This window comes from Lemur catta, chromosome 13 (assembly GCF_020740605.2).
Source record: "Lemur catta isolate mLemCat1 chromosome 13, mLemCat1.pri, whole genome shotgun sequence".
In the NCBI taxonomy this organism is placed as follows: Eukaryota; Metazoa; Chordata; class Mammalia; order Primates; family Lemuridae; genus Lemur; species Lemur catta.
The window spans coordinates 77,936,654-77,949,050 of record NC_059140.1 but is presented as its reverse complement, the minus strand read 5'-3'; the positions used below and the strand labels follow the sequence as shown (position 1 = coordinate 77,949,050).

The 12,397-nt window shown below is 45.0% G+C and overlaps 1 long non-coding RNA gene across 1 annotated transcript in view; it reads left to right on the top strand.

Annotated features, from left to right (window-relative positions):
• Window positions 1-4,562, top strand: part of LOC123649188 — a 50,045-nt gene extending 45,483 nt beyond the window's left edge. The window contains exon 2 of the long non-coding RNA XR_006738891.1: window positions 4,041-4,562. This is a non-coding gene — a long non-coding RNA (uncharacterized LOC123649188). The remainder of the gene's footprint in view (window positions 1-4,040) is intronic.
• The last annotated feature ends 7,835 nt before the right edge of the window (window positions 4,563-12,397 follow it).

Genomic DNA, 12,397 nt, shown 5'->3' with positions numbered 1-12,397 from the left:
GACTTGATCCTTCAGAAAAGCATATTCTTTTCCTCTAAGCAGACAGTCATAGAGATTCCAACCTGGAAATTTCCAGTGAACTCAAGACTCTGTGTGTTTGATGTGTATACGTGAGTGTGTGATGTGTGTGTGTGTGTGTGTGTGTGTGTGTGTGTGTGTGTGTGTGTGTGATCATCCAACAGTCAGGACCAGAATCTGGGAGCTACACTTTTCCCTGAGTGGCTCTGTGGTTGCCAAAACACGATTTCCTGAATCTCTCAAGCTGCAGAGACCACTGCTGCTGAGACAGCGGAAGCCCATGGGTGCTTGATCACAAAAAGACACCACTCGCCACCCCAGCACCTGCACTCTGTGCCCGCCTCCCTGTCCCTCTGGGCCGCACCATGCCCTGCTGGCTGGAGGGGCACATGCCCATGGCAGGCAGGCAGCTAGAGCAGTGATGCGCCACTGGGTAGCGGGGAGCGGACAGAGTCCACAGTCCACACAGGCTCTCTCCGCTCTTGGGGATGTTTCCTGGGTAGCATACGCTGAAGGGGAGGAAGGACCCTGCCAGCACCAAAAACATACTTGAGATTTAATGAGTTTGCGTATGTTCCATTCCACCGAGCTGACAGCAGCGTTACTGACTGAGACATACATCTTGGGAGGCTTCATTACCCGCTCAGCCCAGCTGAAGATATATTTACATGGATATTTTCATACGACATTTGTGTCATTCTATCCACTGTCAATCTAAACAAAATCATCTTATTTTACATGTGAGTTCCCGGTGGTGTTTCTCATGTGGGGTTCTCAGACCACACGTGACGGAATCAGCTGGCAGTGCTTGATTAAATGCAGATTCCCAGGCCCCCCTGTTGGCCGACAGAGGCAGCCCCTCTAGGGTTGACACTCGGGAATTTCCCTTTTCATCAGGCTCTTTGGATTAAATCTGTGCGTACTACATTTTGAAAAGTTCCGCCCTTAAAGTTACCCCTGGTGATCCGCACACCAGACGCCCATGTGTGAGCAGTTCTCTGAGACCGGGAGTCAGGGCACGTGCGTGAAGGTGCGTTTGTCTCTGCTCTCCGTGACTGCGAGCATCAGAACCAACAGTTTCATCTGGCAGCAGGTTTGCTTTGGAACTGAAGCGCCGTGAACATGCAACGTTGAAGAAAGTGGCCCAGGGCCCTTTCTACAATGGCCGGGACTTCATCATTGCCTTCCCACTTGAACCTTTATATCTGCTTCTCAGCCTTGGGAAACACGGTTGGGTTTTTTCCCTGTTTGATGGCTCTGCTGGAGCTGAGACGATGGATTTGCACTGACGGAGCATTTTACCTTTCACAAGCACTGTAGCCATGAGGTGGTCAGGGGAAGTACTGTCATTTCCATTTGTTCCTGGATAAGAAAACTAAGGCATGGAAGTGGGGGGGTCGGGCAGTACCCGGCCCCGACTGCTGAGTGGCCACCTGTGTCTGGGCCTGAGACCGGCCCTACTGCGAGAGCCACACCGTCTGGGGGCCGAGGGGGCCTCTGCTGCCTTTGTTTGTTTGTTTGAAGTTTTACTTAAGTTTTAATTGACACATAGTAATTGTATACATTTATGGGGTACAGTATGACGTTTCAATACATGTATACATTGTGTAATGATCAAATCAGGGTGATTGTCATATCCATCACCTCAAACACTCATTATTTCTTATGGCCAGAAGGGTCAAAATCCTCTCTTGTAGCAATTTTGACATATATAATACATTATTGTTAACCGTAGTCATTTGTGACAACATGGGTGAACCTAGAGGACATGTGTTACATGAAATAAGCCAAGCACAGAAGGACAAACACCACATCATCTCACTCATATGTGGCATCCACAAATACTGATCTCACAGAGGTAGAGAATTTAATGGGGGTTTCCAGAGGCTGGGTGAGGAAGGGGGGAGGCCGGTCAATGGTACAAAGTTACCATTAGGAGGAATAAGTTGTGTTCCCTTTATAAATCCAAAGTCTCTCTTTTCTCCTTTATTCTTTTGTTTTTTTCCCTTGAACTCATTCTCTAAAAATAAAACCCAGGGCTGTTGAGTTTGTAAGATTTTCCTCTTAAGATGACACTTCTGAATATCACTCTGCATATAATTTAGATCACTCATCGCCAATGCTTTTGACAAAGTTGTATAAGTCTCCTTGGCATGCCACTTGGAAATTTGTATCTGGAAAACTGTCTTCTTTGACTAACTGATCTATTTCCTTTTGTCAGAGAAGGAGATCTGTGTCCTTCTTATCTCCCAGAAAGCTTGGAGCTAAATTTAGTATTCAATTGTGGCCTTTGTATCATCCTCAGTGAGTTTCTTCTCCTTCCATGAGATACTAAGTTGTGTATTTCAGTTTTATTTTATGTGCACCTTTTATTATGAGCCAGACCTTTTTGGAAACAGGCAATTTTGGATAAACATGTTTTGATCTGAGTTTAATTTGCTATGAAGTAAAAACATCTAATGCCCTAAACAAAGCTGTAAGGTTATTAAATTGAATTGGGTGGGTCACATAATACGACTTGTTTTAACTGCTACAAACACTGTAGAGTAACTGTTGTTAGGGAAGAAATTTAATGTATAAAGTGACCCTATAAACAATATCAGGTTTATGACAAAGGGCAATGAAATGAAATCAATGTGCAAGGGAAGTTGAGAAGTTCAACCGAAGGATGCTAACGCTTCATTTTAGTTTTGAAGTATGGCTAAGCAATTCCTATAAAATATCATGGGGGGAAGGTCATTGTTGCACTTCACAGAAAACCAAGCTGAGCCATAGGGTTCCTGTGATGTGCTCTGACTCCAGCCCCTCAGCCTCACTGGGCTGCCGGCCCCTCTCAGCACAATCAGGGGGCGCTACAGACCACAGCTCTCATTAGGGTGATCCGCCACTTAGCAGATGTGTGGTCTCAGATGACCTATTCCATTCTGAGCCTCATTTTCCTAACCTGGAAAATGGGATCATAATATCCACTTCAATGGGCAGCGTGAACAATTAAAGAAAGTGATTTATGAGAATGAATTGGCATAGTACCTGACACAAGTTTCCTTGAAATTTGAATTCTACCTTGTAAAAAATATACAGCATTTTATACCCTGTTTCATAATAAATCCTGTCCAGAGCCCTGTGTTAGGTTTTCTTTGAAAAACATTTGCTGGAGTACATCACATGCAACAGAAAAGCTTGGACTCTCGCAGTGAATACTCAGGGACTGGCATCTAGGGTAAGAAACAGCCCCAGAAACCATCCTTGTGTCCCCTCCAAGTCACACTTCCATCCTAGGAAGGTGCCCACTATCCTGACTTGTAACACCGTAGATTTGTTTTGCCTATTTTTGTGTTTTATGCTATTAATACATAAAGCCATGCAGTGTGTACTCTCGTGTCTGGCTTCTTCCACGCAACATAATGTTTGCAAGGTTCACCCATGATGTGTGGGTAGTGATAGTTTATTCATTCTTACGGCTGTATACATGTCCATTGCGCAGTACCAAGATGTATTTATTAATTGTACTGTTGATGAAAATTTGGGTTTCCTGTTTGAGGATTTTATGAATGAAGCCGCTATGAACATTCTTGTGTGTCTTTTGGTAACTGTATATACACATTACTGTTGGATGTGGGGACTGAACTCTGACCTTTTTTCTTCTCACTCAAATCCTTTTCTAAGAGGTCTGGTGAGTCACGCCTACAAAAGATAAAATCTCATTAAATGGGTTTTTATTAACCAGGTATAGTGTGGCTTACTTTCCAAGCTGATTCTGGCATAGCTTTTTACACTGACATCATACCGGGCATTCGACGCCCCCTGGGTCTCTGTCCCTAAGGCAGTCAGTCCCAAATGGAAGAATGGATCTCGGGTCTCAGGGGCACGGTTTGATCTTCAGATCTTCACTTCTTGGTTATCATTAAACTCGAGCTTATATTTAAATTTTGAATGACCAGCATTCATATTCAAAGTCCTTACTACTGAAAACAGGCAGCTAATACATATGCATATTTTTTCTTTTTAATCCATCCTGTGAGACGTACGTGCTAAGGAGTCCCCGCCCGGGCGCCCTGCGTTCCTGTTTCCAAGTGAAAGCCATCTCCGTGGATGCTGCCCGGTGACAAGGAGAGATGGAAAATGTCAAGGATGGGACTTTATAGAACCCTTTGCACACAGTAGAATGTGATGAAGTTTCTCAGTAAAAGGCACATTTTATAAGCAGAATATAAATATTCAGTGTCTTGGCCTTGGACCCACGACTGCGTTCCAGTGGCCGGGCAGCCCCGCACCTGCCCCACGCAGCCTCTGCCTGGTTCCTCCGAGACTCCTGGGCTCCAGCCCTGCCCAGCCCATTATTCACAGACGTGTCTCCTGTGGCCATGGAAAACTGTTCCACGGAGCTTCCTGTAGGGATATTTTGGGACTGAGAACCTTGGCTTTTGATTTTTTTTTTTTTCCCCTCTACCTTGCATAACAGCTCTGATTCCTAATTCCCTTGGAGTCTCTCTCCTCGCCTGCTGCTCTTCGGGCTGAAAAATAAAGTCTCTTTTGGCATCTCATTTGAGCTTATGAGACCTATCAGTACCTACAGCACGACGTTATTTCCCTCGGTGATATTTTTATTTTAGATATAAAACACTATGTCTGAGTAGCAAGAATACTTTTGTTTCCTTGCCTTTTATAATCATGAAATTCAGAAAAGGTTTTAGAGGAGGTAGGTTTGCAAAGAGTTTCAGAGCTAGGATACTGCCTTGTGCAGTACTCGAGGATCCATGTAGGGGTGAATAATAAAACTGGGAAAATCACTGCATTTAGATGCAAATACCCTGTCAGCCATAGTCCCCTGACACCGCTCCACCACTGAGTGTTGAGTGGCTGGTTTGCATGGAGTTCCCAGGTAGAAATGATCTATGGGAAGTAAGTGCCAACACCACCTATTAGAGATGTGGGGTTGGGAAAGCCATTCTCAGCCTGGATCTCGGCTTTCCTACCTGGAAAAGAGCTTGATAGCTGTGCACCCTCACAGACTTCCCTCAGTGCTACCTGGAGCCCCTCGCAGGCCGAGTTCAGGAGGCCATTTCTCTCTACAGCCACTGGGTGTCCTGGGAGCTCCTACCTGGGGGGCTGAGGTTCCTAAGAGGCCTGGGGCTCCTTCCTGTTCTCCCTCGGAGCTGGTGAGATCTGCTAGAGTGAGGAAGGCAATGTTTTCATTTCATGTTTGTATTATTTGGGGGCTGGTGACTCAGCCATCGTGACTCACACAAGAATTTTAAGAGACACCAAACAATCCCTTAGTTTTGATGGCTGTTTGAATCCTAACTGGGAACGTTCACATTTTCAGGAATGGATTCTATGTGTGTCATGGAACAGGAATCTACAAGGGATTTTCCAAACATCAATGGACACACAAAGGAAGAGTTACCATGGTTTATTTATATGCTTGAGGCATGGACGTCTTTAAAAATGAAACAGTCATGGGCTTGCCTCTGGGTCAGTGGTCTGATGGAGGCTCCTGTGCAGCTTTGCTCGTGAACAACAGGGACTCTGTGCTCAGGGGCCACTTGAGGTGTGGAGAGGGAAGAAGCCACAAAGCGGAGTCACTTCAAGGACAACATGAAAGATCCCAGAAAGCCCCAGAGTCCCCGTCACACCCCACAGCAACCATGCTATGTTAGACCACTGGTTCATTTAGCCAGGAAAAGTCTTTTAGCGTGGATTTAAAGAGAACTCCGAATCTACTTGCAATCATCTTGGATAAATGAATGTCAAGTTTAATAAAATTAGCTCTATCTAAGTGAGGTTTTAAGTAGGAGGTTTCCAAGGAATAATCACTAAGCTACTATTGGAAGGAGCAATGGTGACATTAGAAATATCAGCATGCCCAGAGATAACGTTCCAACTCAGTGCAAAGGGAAATTGTATGATAGTGCAAGGATCATAATACTGACAGATCATACAATAATAACGCTAACTTTTTGGGATAATACGCCCCCCCGGCACTTAAATATTAAGTAGGTTTAGCGAACTACCTTTGCAAAGGTGGTTATGATACTATGATTTTGTATTCATAATTCAAATTTGTTATGAACAACATAATACCAGTTGCTATAATTCAAAATTTGTATGCCAGGAATGCAAATATTGTGCCCTATCATATATTACACAGTCTTTGAGCTATAGATCAGCAAACCACCATCTCTAGCAGTCTGAAGGGTGTATGTGTTATACATAAGGTACAGGGTTACCAGACTGGTTTCTGTTGTATGCCTACCTGAAAGTGCTTTAGGACCCACTGAAAGAGTCTTTGCAAGTTTGGAAAGGAGCAGGCAGCAAAGCGTACACATCTGTCTAACCAAATAGATCTGAGTTTGGACTTTTCACGTGTGAGAGAATAAACTTAGCTTTAGATTTGTTATTCCATGTCCATACAAGACATTTGGTGGGTTAAATCCTCCCCCTATGTACTGCCATAGTACTCTGTTCTTCTGTCCTAAGTGTCACTGTTAGTCACCTATTTAAGTGTTTCTTCTCTATGGTTTAAGCTGTGTTATCTGAACTGCTCACTGCTATACCCACAGAGCCCCGCACGGCATCTAGCACACGGGAGAGAATATGCAGACACGTATATATCTTGAGCAAATGGGAAAGGATGGCTTCTTTTAACAGACTTGCCTTCTGAAGTGTGAATATGTGGTACTTAAAAGACAGTTCTCCATTTCTCTGTTTTGGTTGCTTTGTTTTGGGAGAGAAGTGAAGAAAAGACAAGCAAGTTGCTGTGTGTATCTGACAAGATTCCCAAGCTGGTCTGGGCACAGGTCTAATTCTGTTCCTCAAATTGTTCTGCACATAAAAAAAAGAATAGTCTCGATTATCTACCAAGGCTCCCAGAGTCCTTGACTTGGGCATATGGGGTGAAGGGGAAATGGAACTTCTTAATCTAGCCCACTTCTCAGCCTTTGGTGCCTTGCAATCCCACCATAGCTGCTGGTCCTCTTGACGAAGTCCTGAATTTTCTCTCTCCATCTGCAACAAGGTCTCTTCACTTCACTTCTACTGAGGCAGTTTTCTGACGCTCTCAAATGGAGATCCTCAGTGTAGCAGTGTTAACTGGGCATTTTCTCAGAGTCCTGTGACTACATCTGTATCAGACAGAGTGGTTAGGGATGCTCTGCATGAATCTCTCATGATTAAAGGCACTGAAAGTTCTGATCCAGGGTAGGGAATTTGTTTACCTTTTGGGGGCATAAACTCTACTTCTTTGTTCTCTCTCTACCCTACTCCTATCCCCAACCTCCAACCATCATGGGAAATGTGACTTCCTAAAAACTGACATCCCTAGATTTTTGAAATTTCCATAATACATATTTGTGTCACTGATGTCTTCTCTCATCTCTGAGCGCTGTGACCCTAAACCAAGACTGCAGTCAGGTGGGAGAGGAGGCTCAAAGCCCAGCCCTCCCGCTGGGGTCCAGAGAACACTAAGGAGAGGAAGTCAGACTGAATTGACACCAGATCCCTCTCCTGCTCTCAGCACCCAGTGTAAACATCCCCCACCAAACTCTAATGTTATTGTATCTTCACTCCATGGATGCTGTGGCAATGGGCTGTAGAATGCAGAAAGGAGATGTTCAAGGCCAAATTCAAATTTGGCAAGCTACTGCCAACACAGTGACCTTAGTGCCTCCTAAGCCCAACCCAGGGTGAGCTCGCATCTCTCCGTGCTGTGGCCTCCACACCTGGTGCCACACTGGAGCGTTGTGTCTTTACATTCACTTTTCTTTACATAATTATGATGCTACATGAATTTAGTTGTTGCTGGCTATGAAACCAAACCCAGAAAGCTTACGTAGGATGATGCATTTTAGTCACAAGAGGAAGGCATGATTTCAATGTGGAAAACTGTCAGCAACTCACTCCCTAGTATTGTTTTTCGGGTATCAGATTAGAATAACCACAGTAATGGCAAACTCAGTTTCTATGATCCAAGTACTTTTTAAACTCCCTTAATCATATCAACTCATTGAATCCTCACCACAATCCTTTGAGTAGGTAACTCTGATATCTCTATTTTACAACCGAGAAAATAGAGGCGGAATAGAAAGGCTTTGAACGTCCTGCCTTCGGTGGCCACAGTGTACGGGATGAAGGAACAGCTCATAAGCATAAGGCTTGTCTTTATGTCCTAACGGCTACATATTAATTACAGAAAGAACTGACAACCTGATTAGAGCTTCTAGCAGAGGAATTATTAACGTCATAATTTTCTTGGTTTGAAACTCATGGCTTGGAAAATGCCTACGTAATTATGAAATTCAAATAATTTATTAATTTGCTTATTTTTAAGTTTGATAAAATATGCCAGATTAGTAATAGCTAGTTATTGGGACAATTGTCTAATTGTTCTTTCTAATGATTTATGTTGGGAGGCTATAGTTCACTGGTTAACCTATGAGGTAGCAAAACTTACTTTTAAACAAACTTTCCGGAATGACCCCACACACGTTATTTTTTAACATCATCCTTCTTGGACAACTCTGCATTTGTTTGCTCCAAAGATGGTGCCATTGAGGCTTGCATAGACCTGAGTGCTCCCTGGGGTGAGGGCCACAGTCTGTGTACTGTTAACCTCACCTCCCAACACAGCCGTGGAACGTGGGTGTCTGGAAAAGCCTGTCTGTGGTCCCTACAGCAAATCATTCTCAGTACTGGCATCGGGGCTGCTCCTTACATTGTGGACTTGATTGCCAGTCTAATTTGTCACACTGGAATCCAAATAGGTTTTGGCTATTTTCAAAAGTGTAATTCATCTTAGAAAGATAATGATTTGGCACCACTAAGTGATTTAAATGCTTCAGTTTCTGAGGAGAAATCCCTAAAGGAGAAAGACAAAACGTTTTTGAGAGTCTGTTATACGCTAAGGACAGATACTTTCATTTCCATTATCTCATCTAATCCTCTCATTATTCCTGTAAAGTATAAGTATGTCCATTTTATGATTGGTGAAGCTGAGGTTCAGAGAGGTTAAGTAACTCACCCAAAGTCACACAGCTAGCTAGTATGTTTTAGAACTAAGCTTTAACTTAGGTACCTCTGACTCTAAAGCCTACTTTGCACTGCTGTTGCTATCTCAAAGAGGAGGTACAGAGATGTTTTTAGCAATAGAAATGTCACTGGATGGAGACATAACCTAACCAAGGGAGTATTTTGGAGAACATGCTTATTTTTTTGTGTAAATCCTAACAGGTTTGGTTGCCTCTGAGACTGCTGTAGTGCGACCTTCGGCACAGTACGGTGTCAATGCTGATGCTATTCTGTGAAGACCTCTAGGGCTTCTTAGCTCATGACAGCGTCTCAAGGTCTGAAAGCTCCATTGACTGAGCACAAAGCCAGATCGTGTGGATCTGGGTGAGGCTTTGAGAAAAGGCTGAGGAACTGAAACCATAGCCTGGTTGAAGATTCAGAGAGGCTAGAAAGACCAGGGGAATCCACCCATCCATCCATCCCTCCATCCACCTATCCACCCATCCATCCATGTATCTATCCATCCATCCACCCACCTATCTATCCATCCATCCATCTATCCATCCACCTATCCATGCATCTCTCCATCCATCTATCCACCCATCCATCCATGTATTTATCCATCCATCCACCCACCTATCTATCCATCCGTACATCCACCTATCCATGTATCTATCCATCCATCCACCCACCTATCTATCCATCCATACATCCACCTATCCATCCACCTATCCATGCATCTCTCCATTCACCTATCCATACATCCATCCATGTATCTATCCATCCATCCACCCACCTATCCATCCATCCACCCACCTATCCATCCATCCATCCATCCCTCCATGCATCTCTCCATCCACCTATCCATCCATCCATGCATCTCTCCATTCACCTATCCATCCATCCATGTATCTATCCATCCATCCACCCATCTATCCATGCATCCATCCATGCATCTCTCCATCCACCAATCCATCCATCCATGCATTTATCCATCCACCTATCTATGCATCTCTCCATCCACCTGTCTGTCCCTCCACCAATCCATCCATCCATACATCTCTCTATCCATCTCTCCATCTACATATCCATGCATCTCTCCATCCACCTATCCATTCATCCATCCATTGAACACACTATACTGACCACCTCCTCCATACCAGGCATGGTGAAATGCTGGGGAGAAAGTGATGAGCAAAACATTGTCCTTCCCATCTTGAAGGTTGCAGTCTAGTAGAGAAGACAAACAAAGGCACAGAAGATACTGCATGATGGGACAGTGTTCTGATGGGGGGCACAAAGAAAGAAAACAGACCCTCAGGCTACCTAAAAAATAGTCTGCCTTGGGCTCTTGTCAGTCCTGCCACAGTAGTACTTACATATCTCATTTATATTATATAACTTTATAACATTTATATAACTTTTAGTAGCAAAACTCTAGGATGCTGTACCTGTCAGGGGGATGTCTGAAAATGCACATGGAACATAAAATGTATCAATGACAACTGTGCAGGGAAGGAACTTTTTTAGGCGACAGTCCAGCAACCCAGAGCTGTCTACCTACTCTAAGGTGACATCTAAACGTCCCCTGTGTGCTGAGCTTCAGGATAGGGGCTTTGCTGTGTTGGGGAGGGTTGTGTTAGGGGTGCCATATGGGAGGCAGAGTGTGCGTTGGAGGGCTGTGAGCCTCCTTATGTTCCGTCACTGCACAATTCTGTGTAGTAACAGCTTCCAGAAAGCAATATGAGAGCTCTGGAAATACAGTCACCTGTAACTCTGAATCTTAGCCTTACCTCTGAGCAGGTCTTACCTCATTAACACTGAGAACTCAACTGGTCATTCCAGACAGCATGGAATATAAAAGAGCATTAGCAAGTAACATGGAATTGGATAACAAAAATATAAACTCATCATGGGACTGGGAGAGACATTCCCTAAGCTGTACCTGGCCAAAAATATCAATGATTTCTTAGTGATAAGGGGATGGAATTGACTCTAGAACCATGTGGTGTTGTATTTTTTCATACATATTTATGATAAAGCTGATAGTGTGATTAGCTGTACACAGTTCTTTCAATAGTGCTGTGGGTTCTGTCATTCTCAAATAATTTTTTAAAAATATTTCTAAGTTCTAAAGCATGGGCTCTGGGGTCAAAATGCTTTGGTTCTAATCTGAGCTTTGCCACTTACAACCTGAGTGGCTGTGAACCACTTGAGCAATTTGAGCCTAAGTTTAGTCACAGGCAAACCTGAGGTTTGGTGTGGTCTTCACAAGGTTCTTATAAAGCTTAAATGAGAAGCATTTTGCATTTGTGTTGTTAAAGGCAGGCACCTGGAATGTACCTTTAGGTTACAAGTAGACCCAGGTAATGGTGAGTTGAGTAAGTAAGTCTGTCAGCAGATGGGTAGCACCAGGTAAGGAAATCTGTCTGCCCACCCCCAAATGCCCCAGCCCCCCCAGAGAGTGGTGGCTTCAACAGGGTTCATTCGCATCCAGGTGTGTCCCGTGTGATCGTGCACGCATGTTGTTTCATCTGCTCCTCATTGCAACTCTTTGAAACAAGCATCCTTTCCCCAATTCTGCAGATGAGGAAACTGAGACTCAGAGTAAGGGTTTGTGCGAAGTCTTACAGCCAGGAGGTGGGGCTCCCGGTGCTTGATCTCTTTTCCCAATTTCCAGCCCGGGACTCCTACCGGGATAAACCACCTGCCAAACAGGCCACCATTTTTGTCTCCCTGGGACAGAACCGCCTTTCAGCTGCGCATCAAAGCAGAGGCACTTCTCAAAGGCAGCAGTGCCCCACCCACGGGGGGTGGAACAGCAGGCGCCCACTGTGCTCACAATGGGTCTTTCATCACCAGCCCTGGCCCTGTCTCCACGGACCAGGAGGGGTCCCTCATGCTCCCTCTGTTCCCTCCTCGCTCTCTCCAACAGACTCCGTTGCTTCACGCACCACAACTCAAAACTGGGAGCGGCCCCAGGCTGACAATGCCAACTGCGCCGTCAGCTTCCGAAGTCCGGCAGACACCAACCCTCTGCAGCAGCCAGACGCGGAGACTCAGGCTAGGTCTGGCGGCAGTCATGGAACCCGGGAGGGGACAAACCAAACCCAGAAGGGGCCTGGGGTTGCACTTGCAAGATAACAGCTAAGGCAGCCTCTGCTGACCTCACAGACTTACAGCCCAGTGGGTTTCTCTCCCGCCATCCTGAATAGACCCAGTTCAGGGCTAAATTGGAAGCAGATGAAGTTGGTTGTGTGCTTCCTCCTGTCCCCTCCCTGCTAGTGTCCAGTCCCCACTGGTTCCATGCCATCCCCACCCCCCACCACGCTGTATAGACTTCCCAACCCAGGCACTGCCGCCTTCCCAGACC